General features: G+C 50.2%; 1 protein-coding gene across 2 annotated transcripts in view; it reads right to left on the reverse strand.

Moving 5' to 3' along the window:
* MRAS (muscle RAS oncogene homolog) overlaps positions 1 to 22,740 on the reverse strand; it is a 56,608-nt gene extending 33,868 nt beyond the window's left edge. The window contains exon 1 of one of the 2 annotated variants that reach the window (XM_011958140.1): positions 22,569 to 22,740. The gene's annotated coding sequence lies outside the window, so the exon portion shown is untranslated. Of the gene's footprint in view, positions 1 to 22,216; positions 22,465 to 22,568 lie in introns of those variants that run through there. The other variant, XM_011958139.1, reaches the window with a different exon arrangement.
* Positions 22,741 to 22,746: the final 6 nt, after the last annotated feature.

Here is a 22,746-nt window from a genome sequence, read left to right on the forward strand (position 1 = left end):
TATTCATATAATGGAGTACTATGCAGTCATTTAAAAGGAAGATATTCAGTAACCTAGAAAAAGTGCATTGTTATGGTATGAAAAAAAGCCAGGCTGCAAACAGCTAGTAAGTACACCTGATCCACCTTCCACAAAGAGGCGGAGTCTGAATCTGCGCAGTCAGGTGTGAGGTGTGGATCCAGGCATTAAGAGGTTCAGCAGTTGGTTGTCTCTGAGGCACATTTCAGGGCATTTTCATTTTCTTAATGTTTCAGTTTTCTACAACAAGCATGCATTATATTTGTGTACTAGAAAAGTTTAACACTATTAAAATGCTCCCAGGAAAATAAAATGTTCAAGCCACCTGAAAATGTTTGATTTCCTCTCATTCGAGTGGGGATCTCAGCTCTTTTGGGGCAGGATAGGACCAGGCACTGGCTGTGGCCCCAGGATCTGGTTCCAGCATCTTCCTACAACATGAGACAGGCTGATACTTCACTTAACTGAGCTCTTCCATGGCCAAATCCACAACGGTAAAGGCAGGCCAAGGAGAGAGGGCAGAGGGGAGTTGCAGGGTGACAGAAATGGGGAGGAAGCGGTGGCCTAGTGGCCTCTCTCCTTTGCCCTGGGCATGGGGTTCACTCCTTACTGCCCCTCAGCAACTGCTGCCCTGTCCTGGGCAATGGCGCTGGGCTGTGGGTGAAAGGTGTTTGCTGGTGTTTGGCTGGTTTTTGGTCTTTCTGAGACAGTCTCACTGTCACCCAGGCTGGAGTGCAGTGGCGCAATCCCAGCTCACCGCAGCCTCCGCTTCCCGAGTTCAAGAGATTCTCCTGCCTCAGCCTCCTGAGTAGCTGGGACTACAGGTGCCCACCACCATGCCTGGCTAATTTTCTTGTATTTTCAGTTGAGATGGGTTTCACCATGTTGGCCAAGATGGTTTTGCTCTCCTGACCTTGTGATCCACCTGCCTCGGCCTCGCAAAGTGCTGGGATTACAGGCGTGAGCCACTGCGCCCAGTCGGTGTTTGGCTGTTTTTAAAGCTTCCATTCTCTGCTGGCAGCAACATAACTAAAAAATACTAAGTGGGTGGGAAGGTATTGAAAAGGAAAACCGTTCGTCTTTATTTTCTTCTCAAAAGAAAACAAGATAAGAAATACACTAGTAAATATGCTGGAGGACATGAATGAAGCTTTGAGTCAGCACTCAGACCACCCAGAGCCGAATCACCTGGGGACTCCTTAAAAAATGCCCTCTGGCAGTGGGCAGGAAATGGCCAGTGGGGGCCCCCTCCTTTTGACAGCACCCTGCTCTCAGAGGTTGAACCCTGAAAGACCACAGGGAGCCAAGCCAGGGTTCCCTTCTAATTTGGACGCAATGGAACAGGGCTAGACGACTCATTTCACACAAACATCAGACTGGGTCCCCTGTGAAAACCCTTTCTGTGCCCCTCAACGCTGAGGAGGAAAGTCCAGGCCCCCTCACAGGACAGTCAATGCCTGTCGCTGGCTGCCACTGCTGACCTCTCCAGCCACACACGTGCCGCAGCCCCTCACACTCTACTCTCACCCCCAACCAGCTCTGTGGACTCCCAATGTGCCCTGTGGCCACGCTGCAGCCTCTGCGCACACCTGAGACCCCCAGGAGAGCACATACTTCCTCATGGGTCAGCACTAGGTGCTGCCTCCACCTGTGCTTTGAGCCCTGAAGTTCCTGCCACAGACGCCACAATGATGCCTAGAATTTTCTACGTGTTTACTGTGCACAAAAGGGCAGGGACAGCATCTTGTTCTTCTCTGTATCCCAGAGCCTGGCATAGCACTGGCACAGGGCAGACACCTACTGAACGAACTAGAGGTTCAACGCGCATTTCTGAACAATGGTCAGACAACCTACGTACCACAGAGCTGGCTTCCCCATGGAGAAAGCTAAGGGACAACTCTCTCAGCCAGGGCTTGGGACTGTCTCTCTCCTACTAAGAGATCAGACTAATGGCACAGACAGAGCCCTCTGGAATCAAGTGTGAGTCAGGAACAAAGAATGGGTTTCCAAAGCTGGAGAATGAGTCCAGAGAACCCCCCAGTTCCTAAAGGTGCCATCTCCTTTTGATAGGCCTGTTTCTCCAGCCCCTCAGAAAACACTGATCAAATGGTGTCTTTGCAGATGGGGAGGTCAAGATGCCAAGAACCATGAACCACACTCCTACAAAACCAGCTGGTCTCATGCGGTACAGAGAAAGATTTTTTAAAAACCACTCACAGGCTATGATGAAAGTCACCACAGAATGAAACGCTGGTTGGCTGGTGGTTAAGGAGCAAACTGCTTACATTCACAACACCTCTCCTTTCCAGCCTTCTCAACTAAAAAGCACCTCAGAGATCATTCTAGGATGTTGGGTCTTCACTTTAGGGGATGATGGGTGTGCCCCTCTGAGGTGGGAAGGTGGTATAAGGTAGACTTGGGGTTCTCCTTAAAATTTCCCCACTATTTTCTGTGCTGAATACTCTCCTACTGACCAGTTGAGTGACCTTGGGCAAATTACCTTCCATGGCCTCAGTATCTTATTAGTAAAGTGGGTTAGCTGGAGACTCATACTTTGCAGGATTGCTCTAAGCATGAAATAAAATGTATAAGATACGCCGAGCTCTGAGAAGATGCCCAAATGCTCGTTTTGTCACCTTGTTTACTTTGTTCCCAAGAAGAGGGAGGACACACACACACATACACACTCACACATACACACACACACACACACACACACACATACACACACACACATACACACTCTCTCATTCCCAGCCTCCTCTCAGCATGAGAAGCCTCACCACCATCTCTGCTCTGTTAACAGCCAGACAAAATAGGCCTGTGTGGGAACATCACCCACCATTTAGAGCATTGTTTCCATGGGAAATGGCTCCAAGGTTCCAGGCAGCCCCATCCACGCAGAAACCAACTTTGGGAATAGCAGCCACTTGGCCATGGGGGTGGCTGAGCTGGTTGCCATGGCAACCACTGCTCCCAGGGCCCCGCCCAGGCCACAGGCTTCATGGCAACCCAAACCGTTGTTCATACTGGAAACTTCTGCCTAAAAGGCAATATCGCTTCCTCAATAATTTTAATAACATGTGTACAAAAACCTCAGGCATCTGTAAATGGAAAAATAAGCTCTCTTGGCTGTTGTCTGCCTCTTGCTCCCTTTCTTTCCCCATGGGTAGAACCTTCTTGCGTGGTTTGAAGTCGTTTCCCCGAATGCCAGATTTACCTTGTCAGACAGATTGTAAGCTCCACAAGGACAAGAGCCACATCTTCTCATTCCTTCGCCCCTCACAGGGCCAGGCAGAGCCTAACACATGGGAAGCTCAGTCTCTACTCACACTGCCCTCATCACTTCCCCAGTGCGGTCTTCTACCCACACAGGCCTCCCTCGTGCTAAGAAGCAGGGGGTCACACCCATCCTTCTGAAAGGGGCCGGCTCATACCCCTAGGAAGTGGGTGGCTGGGTGGACTGATCACCCCAGTATAACCTTTTCACTCAGCAATCTTCAAAGTTAGCATGGGTGTGTCTAAGACCTCCCGGGAATAGTCTTGTATAACAGCCCAACGGTTCTCAGTGGGACAGCTTGGGAGGTCAGACACAGCCTCAACTCCACAGCCAGGCAGCCGGAGATTCACTGCGGCGTCCAATACAGACTCCCTGTGTGACCTGGGGCAAGTTTCTTAACTTCCTGGTGCCCAGTTTCCCCATCTATAAGATAAGAGAACAGGGCCCCCAGGAAGGTGTAAGGCCCCAGTGAGAAAATCTTGGAGGGTCCCTCAGCAAGGGCATATTTACATTGATAAAGTAGTTGGGCCCTGCTTTCCCTTCAACCTGGTAGGCTTCAGTGATTTAAACCATTTCCTTGCCCCATCCACAGCCCTAGGGAAGGGCATCCACACTGCAGAGGGCTTCGGGAGGACCTGATGCGGTGACAGACAGAAATGTCCAAGACAGCAGCAGGCCCCCGCAGCCCCCACAAAATGGCAAAATGGCAGGGCTCGGTGGTTCTTATCCCTCATGAAATTTGCCTCTTCTCCTCAGGTTTCCAGGTTCTAGGGCTTCTATGGAGTTTGTTGCCCAAAACAATAGCCTAAAACCACTGCATCCATTGTTCTAAGTGAGCAGCACATGTTAAATGAATGGCTTCAGCTACAGATGCTGCCAAGGGGTCCACAGGCCCCCTGGCCTCTCCATGCACCCCACCCCACCCAGCATCACTTCCAAAGCAGTGTCCTATGTGCTGGCCAGGGAAAATGGTGCCCAGAAGGAGCTGCATAGCAGCAACAATGCCCACCCTTAGTGGACAACTGCTGCGGACTGGTTAGACGCCATAGGTCAAGTTAGAGTGGTCGTGCCACACTGCCTCCAATTCTTTTGCCAATTCATTTTGCTGCATCACATGGCTTTTCTTTTCTCAGGGTAGTGTCTTCATGATTCACTGTCCTACAGGGCACTCTTCATCACTGTTGCTGCTTCCCTTGGCCCTGACCGTGGGACCACAGATTCTCAGAGGCTAGGCCGGGGCCAATCCAGAGGCTCTCCCAAAGATGCTGCCAACTTTATTGAAGGTTTGGTATTTAATGTTTTTTGCTTCTGTATTTCTATACTAATTATTTCAAAGAGTCCCCCTAACCCCATCAATTGAATTGCAAGTATTTTAGGTAAATCAGGTTAGAGAGAAGGACACATCCATTATTAATGGGGCTCTTAGGAAAGTGAATGGACTTTCATTCACATTGAGCTGAATTAGACCTGGGAAGCTAATCTCATCTCTACGATGTCTGGGTGTGCCCAACCCAGGGGGATGAGGACATGCTGTGGGGAGTGACCCAACCCACGTGGAGGAAATGGCTCTGCATTCCAGGAGCTGCCCTTCCCTTCTGCACAATTCCCAGAAATGGGCAGCTTCACCAGAGCGCTGACCTGCAGGCTGTGCATAAATGGCACGTGACCCCATAGGGGTCTAGGCCACTTGGCATCCCTTAAGGCTTCACTCTCCACTCCCTGAGACTTTGCTCCAGCCCCTTGTTTCATATCTTTGCTAAGCCAAGTGTGGCACTGTCATTGGGCCTCTCAACTCCTCTAAAAAGCCACCAGTGCTTTTTAGCTCACTACATTATTAAGCCCTAACCACCCACCCAACCATGTATGTGATTTCATGCCATAAACAGCAAGTCTCGATGGCAAGTAGGTGGCATGGGTGCTGCTCCTTCCCATTCCCAGAGCCATGGCAGACAACACTGATGGCTCACGGTCCCCTTCCTTGTCAACACAGTACTCCTGGCAGCAGAACACACTGACTGCTCCAGAGAGAAAATCTGTTTGCTGCCCCAGATCTAACCTACTACCCTTCTGGTTCCCTCCAAAACACCCCACTTAGTGGCCATCCTTTTCCATGGGAAGGGCTCAGGACCTTTAGGGGTAGCCTGCCTGGTAATCTCTGGAGATGTCTATTACCCAAGTCTTCTGTTAATCTACCAATCCCTGCTTTTCTTCTAATCTCCTCTGCCAGGATCATACCTGGACTGCTGTCAGCAGAGCGGAAATGATCAGACAGAAGTCCAGAGATCCAAGCAAAGGCCAAGGTTGAAGTCAGTCAGGGAGGGACACTGTTGTTGGGCTTACTCATGACCCCTAAGTACCACATGCTTCCACAGTTCCACATGGTAACTGTCAATACCTGGGTCTTTCCCACCAGTATACGGGCACCTCCCAAACAGGACTTAGGGCTTAGCCATCTGCAACCCAGCACTATGAGCCTCAGTAGGTGTGTAGAAACCACCTGCCACGACAATTATAATTACAACGGTCATCATGTTAAAAGCAATAGGAACATTTAAGGTAAACAATGAATGTGTCAGATGCTGTTGGAAGATTTTAATTCTCACAATAACCCTACAGGGTACAGATTCCCATTATCCGCATTTCACAGTTGAAGAAACTGAGACACAGAGTAGTAAAATAACGTTTTGAAGGTCACCAAGCTAGAAAGAGGCAGTGTCGGGATCTGAAACCACACAGTGTAGTTCCAGAGCCACTGTCAGCCTGTGGTGCTAGGCATCCTCTGCTGGCTAGGGGCTGATGAGTATGTGCGTGCAGTCAGGCCAGGGCAGAGGCAGCTGATCCAGGAGTGCTGGAAAGAGGTCAGGAGTGAGCTGGGAGGTGGTGTCAGAGTAGGAGACACCCCCCAAGGTCAGATCGTTGCCCATGTGGGTGAAACAGCTGGGCAGGTCAGAGCTTCAGAGGCAACCAGGGCAAATACTAGTTATCAAAAATAGACACTTCCCACCCCAGCACCCCAGATCCAGGCTGGGACACCCTGCTGAGCAGGGCATAGATCTGGTACCAGCAGGTAGCCCTCAGCCCTGAGGACCTCCGCCCTGAGGACCAGCGAGGAAGCTGGGGGCACCAAGCTGCTGTGAAAGCCTTATTTTCTAGCACCTCTGTTTGGGTCCCTGCCCCAGCCTCAGCCCATCTCCCTGTGGTCCTATACTCGAGCTGTTCCCTGCCCAGCTCAGGACTGGCCCCTCAATTGGAACTCCTTGCCAAGGAGCTTGAGCTATGCAGACAGCCTGCAACCCTAGGCAAGTTACTTTCTATACCTTGGTTTTCTTTTTTTTTTTTTTTTTTTTAGACGGAGTCTCACTCTGTCGCCCGGGCTGGAGTGCAGTGGCCGGATCTCAGCTCACTGCAAGCTCCGCCTCCCAGGTTCATGCCATTCTCCTGCCTCAGCCTCCCGAGTAGCTGGGACTACAGGCGCCCGCCACCTCGCCCAGCTAGTTTTTTGTATTTTTTAGTAGAGACGGGGTTTCACAGTGTTAGCCAGGATGCTCTCGATCTCCTGACCTCGTGATCCGCCCGTCTCGGCCTCCCAAAATGCTGGGATTACAGGCTTAAGCCACCGCGCCCGGCCGGTTTTCTTTTCTGTAAAAGTAGGGACAGTGGCAGCATCTGCCTCATGGTGGCTGTGAAAAGCTACATTTATTTGCTTGACCCAGTATCTGGCACATAGTGACTGTTCAACAGACATCAAGTTGTTACCATCATCAATATCCTTCTTTGAAATCCATCCCAAGTTCCTCCTCCTGCTTCTCCAAAGCCTTTCTTGAGTTCCTTGAGCACCCTGCAAACTGGCAGGTTCCACAGGTGACAGTTCAACACAACTCAGCCTCCTACCGCGCCCTCCTCGGAAGGCTAGCAGGCTGATCTGTGTGTGGGGCTCAGCTCCCCGACTCTGCCTAGGAGGGCAGCAGGCATGTCTCAGCCGGCCACTGAATCACTACAGCAATGTCCCAGGAGAGCAAGCCCTCGAAGGCTTGCTGAATGAACAGTGGATGAAAGGTAAGCTCCTCAGATGCCTTCTTTTGCATTTCTCCAGTATTCAGGAGTTGCTTGTTCACCAAAGAGAATGTGGAAGATATCAAACTGCCAGCAAGTTCAGCATGAAACAAAGTTTCTCCCTCTGGTTTCGAAATCCAGATGAGCTCTCCATCACAAAACCAAGCCACCCTCTCTGGGTACCCCGTAGTTTGTTTGGGGGCGGGGGGTATATCCTCTAACAGGTCACATGACATGAGAAAGGTCACGGTGTAACCTGAGCCCAGAGAAGAATGAACAGGAGTAAAGTGGGGGAGGAGCCAGTGTTGGCCACCCTCCTCTCAAGACACACACTTGCTCAGGCTCCGTGGGATCACACACATCCAGTCAATGCTCCCAGAGCACCTCCTGTGTGCTTGGTCCTGGGAACTGGAGATACCAAAATAAATGAGCCTGAGCCCAGCCCCAGACCATGGGGCACACAGTGTGTATTTTGTGGGGGAGGCAGGCAGAGGATTATGGTACACTGGGTAGGTAACGCAGGAGCATAGGAGTGGGAGGCATCTTACCCAGCCTGGGGGTGCTGCGGAAGGCTTCCTGGTAGAACTGACACAGAATGGGATCTTAGAGACCAAGTAGATATTAGCCAGGTGAACAGTAAGGACAGCCAGGCACGGTGGCTCACGCCTGTAATCCCAGCACTTTGGAAGGCCGAGGCGGGTGAATCATGAGGTTAGGTGTTCGAGACCAGCCTGGCCAAGATGATGAAACCCCGTCTCTAATAAAAATACAAAAATCAGCCAGGCGTGGTGGCTACTCAAGAGGCTGAGGCAGGAGAATCGCTTGAACCAGGGAGGCGGGAGAATCGTTTGAACCGGGGAGGCGGAGGTTGCAGTGGGCCGAGATCACGCCACTGCACTCTAGCCTGGGCAACAGAGCAAGGCTCCGTCTCAAATAAAAAGAACAAAAAACAGTAAGGACAAGCGTGTCCCAGGTAAAGAATAGAAGCGACAAAAGTATAACGCATGGAGGCATGAAAAGCCAAGGAGACGCTCGGTACTGCAGGCAACATGATATGACTGGAATGTGGAGTGTATATGTGTGCATGGCAGGGGTAATGGGTATGGGGGGTAAGAGTGGCAGGGGAGGGGGTTACTGTTGGCTCCTTGGAAACGGGATCTTCCTTTTTGCATCCCTATACCACGCACAGTGCCTGGCACACAGTGGCTGCTTAATAAGCACTGCATGATGAAGAAACAAGTGCCCAAGGCTGCAGGGCTAGGCAGGGGAGGGCGCTGGGCATGATGGGCCTCACATGTGCTGGAGGCCCCCGGACCCTGCCCTAGCCCCAAGTCCACACAGAAGTACAATGTAGGCTTGCTGGATGGCTGCCTAACCGAACAGGGCCCCTGCAACGCTTTTTGATGACTACACTGAGGTTCACCAGCAGAAAAAGCCCAGGAGAGAGTGGATGAATTACACAGGACAAACTCGAAGTGCTCCAGAATCTCAGAGGAGGGGAAGGGGATGGGAAAGGGGATGGGAATAGGGTAAGGGAGGAACAGGTAATCCAGGTTCAGCCACAAAGGCCTGAGGCAGAAAGCTGCGGGGGAGGGTTATTATCCCCATTTTACCAAGGGGAGAGAGGCATTCTACCAAGGGCACAGGCTAGTGAAAAGAGAATCTGGGATTTGGCACCTAGGCCTGGCGAGGTGCAAAATGAAAACACTGTCCCACTCACCCCCAGGCTTGTCCACCGAGCCTGGTGGGTCTAAGTGGCTTTCAGAACGAGGAGTTGGTAAGGGCCTCAGTGTCTAAGAGGTCACAGAACCTTCAGAACAGTATTCCCTGCTGGCATCCCTGGCTCACAGGAATGCCTGCTACTTGGCCACCTGGCCTCTGGGGTCCTACCCCAGTCCCCCACAGTGGCCCCTGCCCAGCAACCAACAACAGCGAGGGCGGGAAAGAACTCAGTCCAGGGGTGAGGGGCAGGGCATGGGTTCTGTGAGGGCAGAGCTGCATCAAGCTCACAACTTCTTGGAGTGGCAGATGAGGAAAGAGAGTAGGAAGTAGTTTCATTTCTCAATCCTTGTTCTCAGTCCCTGGGGGTCTATTAATATTTTCCTAGCGCCAGGGCCGTCTCACCCGCAGTGAAAGAGGAGGACTTCTACAGCCTTCCATAGGAATCTGAGCGCAATTGGGAACGTCACGCTGGTGGTCACCCAACCAGGGAAGGCCAGCCTCTGCACACTCTGGGGTTCCCCAGACTGAGGGCCCTCGGCCTCCCCAGAGCCTGGCAGGCTGCTGTCCTCCCAGCCCCCACTCTGACTCCGCTTTGCCCTCTGCTCACAGAGCCCCGCACCTCCTCACTGCTCTGCTCCGCTGCTCAGGCTCAACCCTGCACAAACTGGATTCAGCCAGCACCTCCCTCACCTGCCCAAGGGTGGGCCCCTTTGCCCACCTCTCCGCCCCAAACTCTCTTCCTCTTTCTCCCCTGGCAATGCGAACAGCCCTTTACCCACATGCCAGGCCAAGGCCTAGCAAGGCTGCCCACCACTGTGCCCATGTCTGCCCCCAGCCTGAGCCCCAATTACCAGTGTTGTCCCACTCACCACTCCAGCATTATCACTCCCCAACAAACCCGAGCACAGAATCTCCTGGAATGCCACCTGTGGTGCCTGAAGCTCTCCCCACTGACCACAACATTCTAGGCCTTTCTTGAGCTGCCCAAGTGCCCCCTTCCCCTTGCTCAGCCTCTGCTCTGCTGATTCCTGGTCTGGTGTCCTCAAGGGCAGGGATGGTACCCAAGTGTCAGGTCCCATCCCCCAGAAGCCATTCCTTTCTCTAGGGCCCTCTTCTATCCCCCAAGGTCTCCTTCCACTGAGCCACCTCGCCTCCATCTATGGAATGCCAGCCCCGTGGCAGGTGGCAGCACAAGTGCTCAGCCACCATTATTCCATGTGATGACTCAAGACACTTCACCAAGAGGCACTGTTTAGCCCCTTCATGAACTGTGAAGGTCAGAGAGGCTCTGTGGTTTCTCCAAGGCCATCTCTCTGACCACAAAGCTCGGCATGCCCCTCCTCATCTGCCCTCAAATCTAGGAGCTGGGTGTTACTTCACGGTCACGTTCCTCTGCTACAGTGGGACAGTGGACAGAGGGCCAGGCCTTGTCTTCTTTTTCTCTGGGCACCCCAGAGCCCTGGCACAGCTTTCTGCTCAGAGACACTCCAACATGTCTGCTGTCTGCATTTCCAAATGCAGGAGTGATACTAGCAGCTGGCTGGGAGTCTAGCGTGGGTAGACAGCAGGGCAGAGGTGATGTGGGCACTATGCCATAGGCCACACAAGACCTAGAGGACTGCAGTGGCAGGCCTCGTGAAGGACATATCACGTGAGGAGTCCCACTGGACACCCGTGGGCACCAGCCCAGCAGGAGGAGTGCTGACGAGGGGTCCTTCCTTGCTGTCCAAATTCCCAAAGCACTGAGCCCTCACTAGCACCCAGGGTGTGGTCCCCTGACTGGCCCTGCCTTCTGAGCTGGGGATGCCACACCCAGTCCCCAGAGCACATCTAAGTTTGTTCCTTAACTCCTTAGCTGTTCCAGCCCAGAGCTGCTCATCTCATGGAATCACGGTGTTCGCCAGTCCCCTCTGGTAAGCCCAGGAGAAGGGCAGGGTGGTGAAAGAGAGGGAAGGGAAGGTCCGGATTGCAGGACCAGGCATCCCTCTGCATCTTACAGTCCCCTGCCTGAGAGACAGATGCTTCCTGACTGATCCCCCATCTCAACTGCTTTGCCCTGCAGTAGCAGCAAGAGGGAATCAAGAACCAAACGGACATCCCAAAGTCACGTGCCGGCAGAGGCTGTGTCAATAAGTGATAGAAGGGGGTAGGTACAGGCAACAGAGAGCAGTGGGGCCTGCGCAAACAGATTACTGACACCCCGCACCAGCTGACTGCTGCAACATAATATCAGCAATGAGCTTGCCACATAGTCTAAATTTTTAAATAGCCAGCAATCTGAGTCTACGCAAAAACTCAGATTGCTGGCTATTTTCTTATTTTAAATACTGGCCACCAATGAAAAAGTTTTACACATTGTATAACCCAAATAAATCAACACTCTGTACCCATCCTTCTTCAGCACACACACATCTGAGTGGTACAGCCGTTCCAAGGCAGACAACTCTTCGCACTGCCTTGGCTTGGCCTGGCTTTGGTGCAACGAGGTGTGAGATCAAAGGAAATGATCTCACTGAAGAGAGCAGCCGCAGGGGTTACTTGACTGCAGGAGATGGGCCAGCCTGGCATTCTTCAGGGACAGGCACACAGCCCACCCCAGGAGTGTGCCAGAGCCCAGAGAGGTGGAGGCCAAAAAGGCACACTCAAAAAAGGCTGCTGCTTCGCTTTGTTTTCATTATTTATATTTAAGATGTTAGACACCATTAATGAAGAATGTGAAAATGTTTATGCTTGACCAAAAATGAGAAAGACGTAGGGTCTAGGTTCTTCCTTGAGGTGGGGAGAGGTGATTCAATCTTCATTTTTAAAGAGTAACCAGACTGCAGAGAGACGGACTGAAGCCAAATAAAAGGGAAACTTCCTGAAAACGAGGCAGGCATGGCAATGAGTGTGGGATTTTCCTCTGCAAAGGTCTGTGCAGCAGACGCGGAGGAAGGAGGACTGGCCACCTAGCTTGGGAGTGGTGAACCAGGCTGGAGGTGGGTGTGATGGCTTCTCAGGGACCCTTCCAATCCCAGGGTTTTAAGCCCACTTAGCAGAAGGCTACTTCTCACATCTCCCTCCCCAAGCCCTAAATGACTGCTGCATTTTTTCTCCTCAGTATCCAGCCTGCTGCTCCATTCCTGCGGGGCAAGGCCTGTCCAAAGGTCGGTATTGGCTGGGGGGTTGAGGGAAGCTTCCCACCCCTCTGCTTTCTACATATAGCACTTTTATAAAAAGTCATGAATCAAAGCCCCTCTGCTAGCTGTATAACCGTGGCCTAATGAAAAACTTCTCTGTGCAAAACTATTGTTGGTGGGTGGTAGCAGCCACCAGCTGGAGGTGGAACCAGGCTGGGCCCTGTGGCCAGGGATGGTCATTATAATGACCATTTATTAAGCCCTGACCACATGCTAAGCACCTTACATACACTTCCCTGACCCCCACCGCACCCCAGACTATATGAGATTACTATCAGGGTCTCGCAAAGCACTCAGCTGTCTGCCTTGACTGCATCTTGTATGCTGGCACTTAACTGCTTAGTTAGTTGTTTACAAGATGCAAACATGTAATGCATCTTCCCCACTAGACCGTCGCCTGCACGTGGGCAGGGCCCACCCTCTGTTCTCTTCACTATATCTCCAGTGCCCAGCACATATCTGGCACAGAGAAAGTACTCAATAAATACTGTTAATCTACATCATCTCCAGTCCTTATGTTACAAAATGTTCTAACAGGAAAGGGAAAAAATTAACACCTGGCTTTGCCCTGATCAAGTTAGGAGAGGACTGACTTGATCTGGCTAGTAATAATGATAGCTTAATAATCCCAGCGTTTCTGCCGGTTCTTACTGTAGGCAAAGATAGAGGTCTAGAGTGTCTAATTCTTTCTTAGACGAGTTATCTAAAGGTCCCTTTTTAAATTTTTTTTAATTTTTTTTTTGAGACAGAGTCTCACTCTGTCACCCAGGCTGGAGTGCAGTGGTGCGATCTCGGCTCACTGCAAGCTCCGCCTCTTGGGTTTATGCCATTCTCCTGCCTCAGCCTCCTGAGTAGCTGGGACTACAGGTGCCCGCCACCACGCCTAGCTAATTTTCTGTATTTTTAGTAGAGACGGGGTTTCATCATGTTGGCTAAGATGGTCTCGATCTCCTGACCTCGTGATCCACCCGCCTCGGCCTCCCAAAGTGCTGGGATTACAGGTGTGAGTCACTGCGCCTGACTGTTTTTGTTTTTATTTTTAAATTGAGACAGGGTCTTGCTCTGTCACCCAGGCTGGAGTGCAGTGGCATGATCTTCAATCAGTGCAGCCTCTGCCTCCTGGATTCAAGCGACTCTCCTGCCTCAGCCTTCCAAGTAGCTGATACTACAGGCGTATGCCACCACGCCTGGCTAATTTTTGTATTTTTTTAGTAGAGATGGGGTTTCACCATGTTGGCCAGGCTGGTTTCGAACTCCTGACCTCAAGTGATCCACCCACCTTAGCCTCCCAAAGTGTTGGGATTACAGGTGTGAGCCACCAGGCCCAGGCCCCTTCACATCTGATAAGGGCAGACCACAGTCTAGACTAAGACAGATTGTCATCTTTGTTCTGCAATCAAAAGTAATGAATATTTGGAGTTTTCAGAAGGTCTAGGGGAAAGTGTCCAGGAAAGTTGGTCCCTAGAAAATAGCAGAAAACTAGGTTTGAGGAGACAGCCACAGAGACCTTCTCCAACGGTGTGACAAAAAAGGGAAGGATGTCTGACATTCATTTCTAACTTCTGCCCTGGTCTGGGCTGCAGAAAACCCCCTTTCTTAAAAGCCCTTGGTGAATGCCTGTTATATACAATCATAGTGACTTAGCAGATGAAGAAGCCAACCTTACTGTATGCACATGGGGCAAAGAGGAGTGCAGGCCAGGCAGCCAGTGGGCATGGCCCATACCCTGAAACCTTCAGAAATACTGCAAATTAGGAGGGTTTTCATCAATACTTGGGCAATTTTTAAAGACAATAAATGATACCCTCAGAGAATTTCTATGAGGAGAAAATCCTTTGGAAGAATTAAGAAATACTGGGGGATGCAGCTCTCCATTTCCACATGTCAGGTGAGAGCCCGACCCAGTATGACGGGACTAGAGAAGAAAGGCCAGAGTGTGGCTGGGACGTCCTCCCATTACAGATATGGAAGAGGAGGCTACAGAGGCGGAGAGTCACACAGACAAGTAGCGGGGCAGAAATTGGAGCAGAGGGTTCCTTCAGGAAGGGAGGACTGAAAGTCCCTGAGTCCCCAGGCTGCCAATTCTGCAGCCCAGCTGGGTGGCCTCAGACCCCTCCCTGCCTGAACACCAGGCACTGCCAGAGGCCCCGCCTGGTGCAAGGGCGGCCCCACTTTCTCCTTCCACACAAAGGGGCTCTCCCAGTCCTGCCATCTTTCCTATTTACCCACCCCAACCCTAAATAGAAAAAGTCCTTGTTAAATGCTCTAGTAGAATGGTTACGTTGTTGAAGTGCCAAGTGACCTGCTCCTCCTGCTCCCCGCTTTCCATCCCTCCAGCCATCCCCAGTTGGGAGTCCAGAAATAAAACAAAGGCTTTGTTTCTTTATTTTGATTTCCTCCTAAAATCTCAAACATGCAGGAAACACCCACCCAGCCCCAGATTAGTGGATCAGGCAGCTGTCCACTGCGGGGGGGTGGGATGGGGTCAGTGAGTGGAGGTGGATGGGAAGGCTGTGATGCCAGCTGGCCTTAATTGCTGGGGAGTGCCAGGGCACCTGGCCTCTCCTGGGCTGGACTTCCTCAGCGGGAGCGTGAGACAGACTAGGCCTTCCAGCTCTGCCCCAGGAACCTCAACCTGAGGAATGTGGGTGGGGAGGGAAGACTAAGGAGGCATAGCTCATAGAAGTTTTTAAAAATATATGCCCCCAAGGCTTTGGGACAGTGATCCCACCCTCCTTCCATCATCTCTGGTTATAATAAAGCAGACATTGAAAGAAGACCATGATAGACTGGTGAGAACGGTGTTGGCCAAGAAAGACGGCTTTGCCTGTCTCCTCCTCGAGCCTCCAGTTCCAATGGAGTGAAAATATAAAGAGATGAATTTGTGGGTTATCTAAAAAGGGAGAATTTTCAAGAAGGCACGTTGAAATTCTAAAGGATTAGGGAAAAAAAGATAAAACTGAACTAAAATTAATTTTGCTTTTGAAATGAATATATAACGCTTTTGAGGGGCAAGAATCTGTCGCCAACAGCCCCCATAAATGGTCAGCTCCTAAAGGGGTAGGGGAGTCTCCTGAATCCACTACACTCCAGAGATCTCCCCACAGATCCACATGCCCACAAATACTTTTACATTTAATCTGTGTACTTGGTATACTAGGGCCAGCCTAATATATAGTACGCCAAGTAGTTTTTTTTTAAACCCAAACTTGTCTTTAAAAAGGTACGTCTGTAAGTATAACACATATGTGGATTTCTGTATAATCACATAGGCAGTGGTTGTAGAATATGTTCAACTGCCTTCACTGGTAAGGCTTCTACTGCAAGATAAGCCCCAGTAAAGCAGAGCCTTCTGAGGTCTCTCAGCACCCAGCCTTTGCTGGGTTTTGCAGCATCTCCATTAGAATGAGGGAAAAGGATCTGGTGGTGCTATTCTTTTTTATTTTTATTTTTTGAGACAGAGTCTCTGTGTTGCCAGGCTGAAGCACAGTGGCGCGATCTCGGCTCACTGCAACCTCCACCCCCCGGGTTCAAGCGATCCTCCTGCCTCGGCCTCTGGAGGAGCTCAGACTATAGATGCCCACCACCACGCCCAGCTAAGTTTTATATTTTTAATAGAGACGGGGTTTCACCATGTTGGCCAGGCTGGTCTCGAACTCCTGACCACAAGTGATCCTCCTGCCTCAATCTCCCAAAGTGTTGGAATTACAGGTGTGTGCCACTGCATCCAGCCTGGTGGTGTTATTCCTTAAGGGCAACTCAGGGAAGGAAAATGTTTCCAGACATTCTCAGCACTTAATGAAGAGGACTTGGAGTCCCCTACGGGTCCCCACTTTCTGTTATGAAACCAGACGAAATCTTGGTCTCCAATAGGAACTGACAAGAATCTGCCCTGGATAAGGAAGCCTTTCCAAAAGTTTTTTAATCTTTCTGCACAGCTTTAAAAAGCAGTGCTTTACTCACTGTTCTAACTCATGGCAAACTACATGCAAACAGGATAACATCAGGCTTCAGCTCAGGAGTCAATCGGTGGGTGGAAAGGAGAAGGCTGCAAACAGTTGGGTGAGAAGCTGCGTCCTGTCGTCATGGAGAGCTTCTATCTGCAGCTGCAGGGCTGGCTCTGCTGCCTTGCTCCTGCTTGGCAGAGAGAAGGACCCAGTACCAGGTACCTATTTTTTTCTGTGAAAGCTGCAGGAAGGGAAAACTGTGAAGTTATGGATTAGAAAGTAAGCCATCATACTTTAGTTTCCTTCTCTTAAAGTAATCCTATACTTTAGAATATAAAATGTATTTTGTGTCCAGGTGTCGGGGCTCATGCCTATAATCCAGCACTTTGGGAGGTTGAGGTGGGAGAATCGCTTGAGGCCAGGAGTTCGAGATGAGCCTGAACAACAAAGGGAGATCCCATCTCTACAAAAACAATTTTAAAAAATTAGATGGGCATGGTGGCACATACCTATAGTCTCAGCTACTCAGGAGGCTGAGGCAGGAGGATGGCTTAAGCCCAGGAGTTTGAGGCTGTGATAAGCTATGATTGCTCCACCACACTCCAACCTAAGCAATGGAGTGAGACCTCACTGCTAACAACAACAACAAAAAGTATTTTGTTATCATTGTCACATAATTATAAAAAGAGAATTATGTTTTCTCTATCTTCCAAATATACAAACCTACCATTAATATTACGGTTCAGTTTAGGCAGCCATGACTAAACCATGCTCCGCAGCCTGGCTAAACCCACAATGGTCAAGGCAAGTGTTTGTGAGGGTAGATGAACTTCTCTGAAAAACGTCACAGCCAAAAAAACACACACTCTCCCCAGAGTGGCTTCTCCCCAGTGTGGTCAGAAGCAGCACAAGGCTCTTCAGTCAACAACTTCCAAGGAGGCCCACTGGCATCAACTGAGGACATGAAGCCCCCAGAGAGAACCAATACAGGAAAACTCAGGAGCAAGGCTCCCAAAAGCCCATTGCAGGCTGAGGATGGGCCCAAACCAGCCAGGGCAAAGGATGAGCGGTCTGGCTTTAAGTCCAGCCCTACTGTGAAAAGGATCAAGTACAGACAAAATGGTTACATCTGTTCGTTTTGGGTAACGGGTACATGATATCTGTTATACTATCCTTTACATTTTCCTTTTTCAAAATTAAAAAAATAAAGTACACAAATGATTTAGGGGTTCATTTGTGACTGTAAGATTAATATCAGTCAGGGAAGACTCCTGCCAGCTAGGCACCCACTGCCTGTCTTGCCAGCCGTGTCTTCTGCACCTCTGCTGCCTCACCACATCTTTATGCACAGGCTGCTCCATCCCTGCTCCTCATGAGGCCTTTACCCACCGCACCTATTATGTAGAGCCACACCTCCATGGGATAGGTCCCCTAAGCACCAGGAGAGAAGGGATCATGACATTTTTGGTCATCCAGTGCTGGGAACAGCACTGTCTAACAGAAGGAGCATGCGCTTCAAGAAGAGACAGACCACGGTCAGATTCCTTCCTGACTCTGCTTCTCTCAGGTTATGACTGCAGGTGACCTACTTAACCTCCTTGAGCCTCGGCTTCCACATCTATAAAAGGTTAACTGCATCTAACAAAATCGTTGTGAGGCTTAGAGATAGCGAATATAAAGTATATAGTACAGGGTACAGCCCACAAGTCTTTGCTGAATGAAAGATGGATGGAGAGATGGATCAATTAATGGATGGGTGGGTGGGTGGCTGGAAGGATGGAGGGAAGAAAGGACAGACATACAGAGGGGCTGTTTTTAAACCATGACATCTGAAGAGCAGTTGAAGGAAGTAAAGCTGCTCATGCTGGAGAAAAGCAGGACTGTCAAAGGTTCATGTGGGACAGGTTAAGGAAGAAGGGAAAGAACTTCCCAAGAATGAGAGAATCCCCAAAAGCAGTGGACTGACTCAAAGGGTAGCAAACATTGTGTCTCTAGAAGGGTCCAGGTGAAGTCAAAGACACACCCCTTATGGGCTGTCAAGGAGGGAAGGACTACCCTTGTTGAAAGTTTCTCAGCCTTTCCTCAAGGGCTCACTTTCCCATTTGGGCCATATTTGTCTACTATTGCACTATAACTAGCCTAATCTGAAAACCACCATACTTTAAAATTTTTTTATCATTTTTTTTTAACTAAAAAAACTCCTTAACCCTAAACCGAAAAAAAAAACCAATTTAAAAAAAACCCCCGTTTGTTGTGATGCCTGTATTTGCATAATACATTGAAATAAACCAGTATATAACTATCAAAATGACAGATCATCTTCCTCACCACTATGAGAAATGTGCTCTACGGGGGTGTGACTTCACTTAATACACTCAGGGGGCTCCTTCTGGGTCTAGGATTCTGTCCTCTGAAGGTTGCTTGAATCCTGGTAATGCTCTTCATTCTTCCGGCCCTTTCTGGCCTCCTAAGCGTATTTTCATGTGTATATTTTATCTAATCCCTATGACAACACTGAGGGCTGGGCAGAGAAGTCACAGATGGAGTCTGGGCCCAGGCAGCACAGGACCCAAACATGGCCCTACAGATGGTCACAGAGGCCAGAACCAGAGCTCCCAACTCTCCACCCACCCTCCTTTGTTTGGCCATTACAAGCTGCACAGCCAAATTCATTCTTGGTGCTCTCCAAAATGTTACTAGCAATACAACCCATATGTAAATCATATTGTTTTATCCATCAAGGTAGCCTGATGCCAGGGCTATACCCCTCTGAGACTCAGAAGTCACCTCAGCAACTGGTGATGACCCACATTGTCATGCAGCGGGCCCCACCTAGTGAAGGTACCAAGAATATGAAGGACAATGATAGGGACATTAAGAAGCAAAATACAAAAAATACATTTTTATATATAATATATAGCCAAAAAATCAAATAATATGAATTGGGATAGAATATAACAAATATTTTTTAATATAACAACAAGAAAAAGAAGCAAAATACACATTGCTGCTTCATGACTCCTACAAGAGGAATGCCTGCAGAAAGCTGTCTTAGATCATGCTAGCTAGCTAAATGGCCCTAGGGGCTCAGTGGTGGGAGCCAGGACAAGGAGGGCCACGGTGGAGTCTCTGGGAATAGGTAGAACCAACTGCATCACACACGTAGCGGGAATGCTACCTAGAGAACAACAGATGGTGCACCACTGAATGTGTGGCGACTGCAACGTGGTCTCCACCTCAGCCTGAACCTCATCAACCCTGCTGAAGCACGAGGCCGCACCAGCACTGCCCTCTTGGTCAGACCCACCGACTGCACAGACTTCAACTCACAGGCTAGGCAATGAGAACTGTCCCACTCTGTTTGTACTCTTGGCCCCCAACTCTGCCCTCTCAGACTGCACTGCAGTGGCATGCTGGCTTGGCTGCACAATGGGCTTACAGAATAGGTCTGCCATGAACATTAGAGAAGTCGCGTGCCTTTAGACCAGAGACGGCTAAGCTGGGATCCAGGACTGGTTTTCAGAGATCCATGAATCCCCTGAATTATATGTCCAACTTTGTACATCAACGTTCCCTGGGCTTCTCATCAGCATAGTAAAGAGACTATGACTCAAGAAGACAAAACCTATTACTCTGAACTCCAGACCCTCAGTCTTTGTGGCTACCTGTCCCATGCAGGAATTGCTGGAAATGGCACTGATATCCCATTCCTGTGTACAGAGACCTTACAAGAGCAGAGAGCATCTTTGGGAGATCTGAGCTCTGCTTAATCTCACTGTTATTTGGGTTTTGTTACTTGTTGCCAAAAGCATCCCCATTGATTCAGTACTACAGGGCTCAGAGGCACGATCTAAGACTTATTAGGGCTGGCAGGGACTCAGAGTCCAGCAACAAAATTCCTCTTAAAGCTTGAATTCTCTGCTCAGTCCCTAGAAAATAGGTACCTGCCAGGTGTCCCAGGTCTCAGGGAACTCCTCCAGCTCCTTTCTTTTTCCCATCTCCAGAAAAAGGTGACAGTACCTTCTATGTCTGCCCAGCGCCTTGCAGGTACGGAGCCTCTGGAACTCAATGCACATCCTCTGGACACTTGAGAAAATTCCAGCATTGCACAAAAATGCATTCCCATTCAGTTCCCATGAGTATGCTTGTATAAACTACACAATGTTCATGAGCAGCTATGTTTTTCAATTGCTTTCAGGGAGACACACTCTGTTTGGGGGCATTTCATTGGCAGAACAGATTGCAATGATTAAATCAGATGTGAAATATATTATGGAAGCCACATTTCCCTGAGAACTCACTAGATCCAGGAGGCTGGTCAACATGTGATTCCGACTGAGGTTGGGAGCAGTCATCCCAGGAGCCTAATTTATCAGAGGCCAATAGTCATTCCTTCTTCCAGGTGATCACTAGAGCTCAGGAACCCAACCAACCCCAAGGGTAACTGACTTGTCACTTTTTTTTTTTTCTTTTTTTGAGATAGAGTCTTGCTGTGTCACCCAGGCTGGAGTGCAGTGGCATGATCATGGCGCACTGCAACCTCTGCCTTCTGTGCTTAAGCAATCCCCCTGCCTCAGCCTCCCGAGTAGTTAAGACTATAGGCGCATGCCCCCATGCCCAGCTAATTTTTGTAGAGACAGAGTTTCACCATGTTGCCCTGGCTGGACTTGTCACTTTATAAGTAGCTCAGATGAACTGAGTGTGAAATATCAGTGGCTAGAGCTAATAATAACATAAAAGTTAAACCTGTCACAAAATGTCTTATGTAGGTGAAAAGAGAGGTGTAAATTAGCAACTGTCTTATAAGGAGCGAAGCTGACAGCCCTGGAGACAATCACTTGCCTCATCAGAGGGCCTTGAGTACCGCTCACCCTCTCCCCACCCACCGACCCCCCCAACTTTAGGAAATGCCCAGGTCACATCTGGGGGGGTCAGTTTCCACCAGAGCACGAGGTTTGCCCAACACCTCCCTCCCCAGAGGCTGGCAGACCTCAAAAACCCCAGAGCATGAAAGCCCCAAGCCTCCCACACTGGCAGAAAAAGGACAAATTACACCATAAACTACACAGAGAAGCTAACTGGCGGCTGGGCAGTATGAACAGACCTAAGGGTGAAAACCATTGCCCGAAACATTTTCAGCCCGTCAGCAGGGGCATGTGATTTACAGGAAATTAGGAGGTTTACAAAGTGTTAGCAGCTCAAGTTTCTTCCCCAGGAAAAGAAGCAGGAGAAGCTCTAAGAACTGTATCGGAGAAAGTGCTTTGTTCACTGCTAAGCTTCTGACACGAGTCAGTTATTAATACCCACAGCTCACTGCCTCACACTTCAACCCACCAATGAATGTCTATAGTGAATAATTATAAAACAATATATTACAAAACTCTAACACAGGCTGCACCAGAGCCTTCCCAAGCCCAGACAGCCACGTGGCCAAAAGCAAGGACTTAAGATATCATCTTGGGCAAGCTGTTGGCTCTTTTTCACCCCAGTTTCCCCATCCTTTATAACAAACAAAATCTTTCTGGAGGTGTCTTGTCAAATGATGAGCAAATCCACTTCAAGTGCCGGTCTTTGTAAGCCCTGTTGGTTGCTGTTATTACAGTGAAGTTTCAGAGCTCTTAAAGTGGTATCTCCATTTTACTCCTGCTGCCAGACAAACCTCTGGAGGCCACGATTCCGAGCCGTGTCAGCCACCCTCTCCCAGGGCAGAGTGAGTCCTGGAGGAGCAAGGCCAGGGAAGTTCCACACCATCAGGGACCACTGGGGAGTAGGGGCAATGGCAGAGCTCTATGATCAAGGCCCCAGTGGCCTTGACGGACTTTGTCCACCTCTCCAGACTCCGCTTTGCCCCAGGCCAGAACAGACCTCAGCTCCAGCCAGAGTCTAACTGGGTGTCCTGTGTCCACGCTGCGGTCAGACATCATCTCCTCTAGGGGGCCTTCTCTCACCTCCCACTCTGGAGTAGGGACCCCCAGGGGCTCCCACAACCCCTGGGCTTACCGGATCTCAGCACTTACCACACTGGCTTGTCACTTTGTGCTCTTGTCTTCCCCGCAGGGCAGGACTGGCACCGTGTCTGATGCCCCAGACAGGTCAGTTCAATGTATTAGCCCAGGCCCTAGTTGTGACCACAGCTCCAGCTCCCCAAACCTCCGGGAGCAGTGAAGGGTTGTTTATGAAGCAGTCTGCGTTTTATTATTCAGATGAATTTGTCAACTCCCTGGCGGATCCCTCCCCTCTTTAACGCCATCTTAAGGCGAGGGGGAGGGGGTAGATAAAGAGCCCCCCGCCCACTCCCCTGCCCCTTCATGCCCCCCATCTACCCACCGGGTTCTCGCCCAGGCAGCCAAGGAACCCAAGTGTGATTACCATGAAAGGGTCTCTTTGAGCGGCGCGCAGGCCCTCCCCACTGGGGTCTTGGTCGTGGCCGATTTCCCGAACGCACACCGTTACGCGGGAGCCCGCGATGGGGGCAAAACGCCACGCATAGCCGGTCCCAGGGCGCACCCCGCGAGCGGAGAGCGCGGCCGAGACCGGAGGGCGGCCA

The sequence above is a fragment of the Colobus angolensis genome, unplaced genomic scaffold, assembly GCF_000951035.1.
Source record: "Colobus angolensis palliatus isolate OR3802 unplaced genomic scaffold, Cang.pa_1.0 Scaffold46, whole genome shotgun sequence".
NCBI lineage: Eukaryota > Metazoa > Chordata > Mammalia > Primates > Cercopithecidae > Colobus > Colobus angolensis.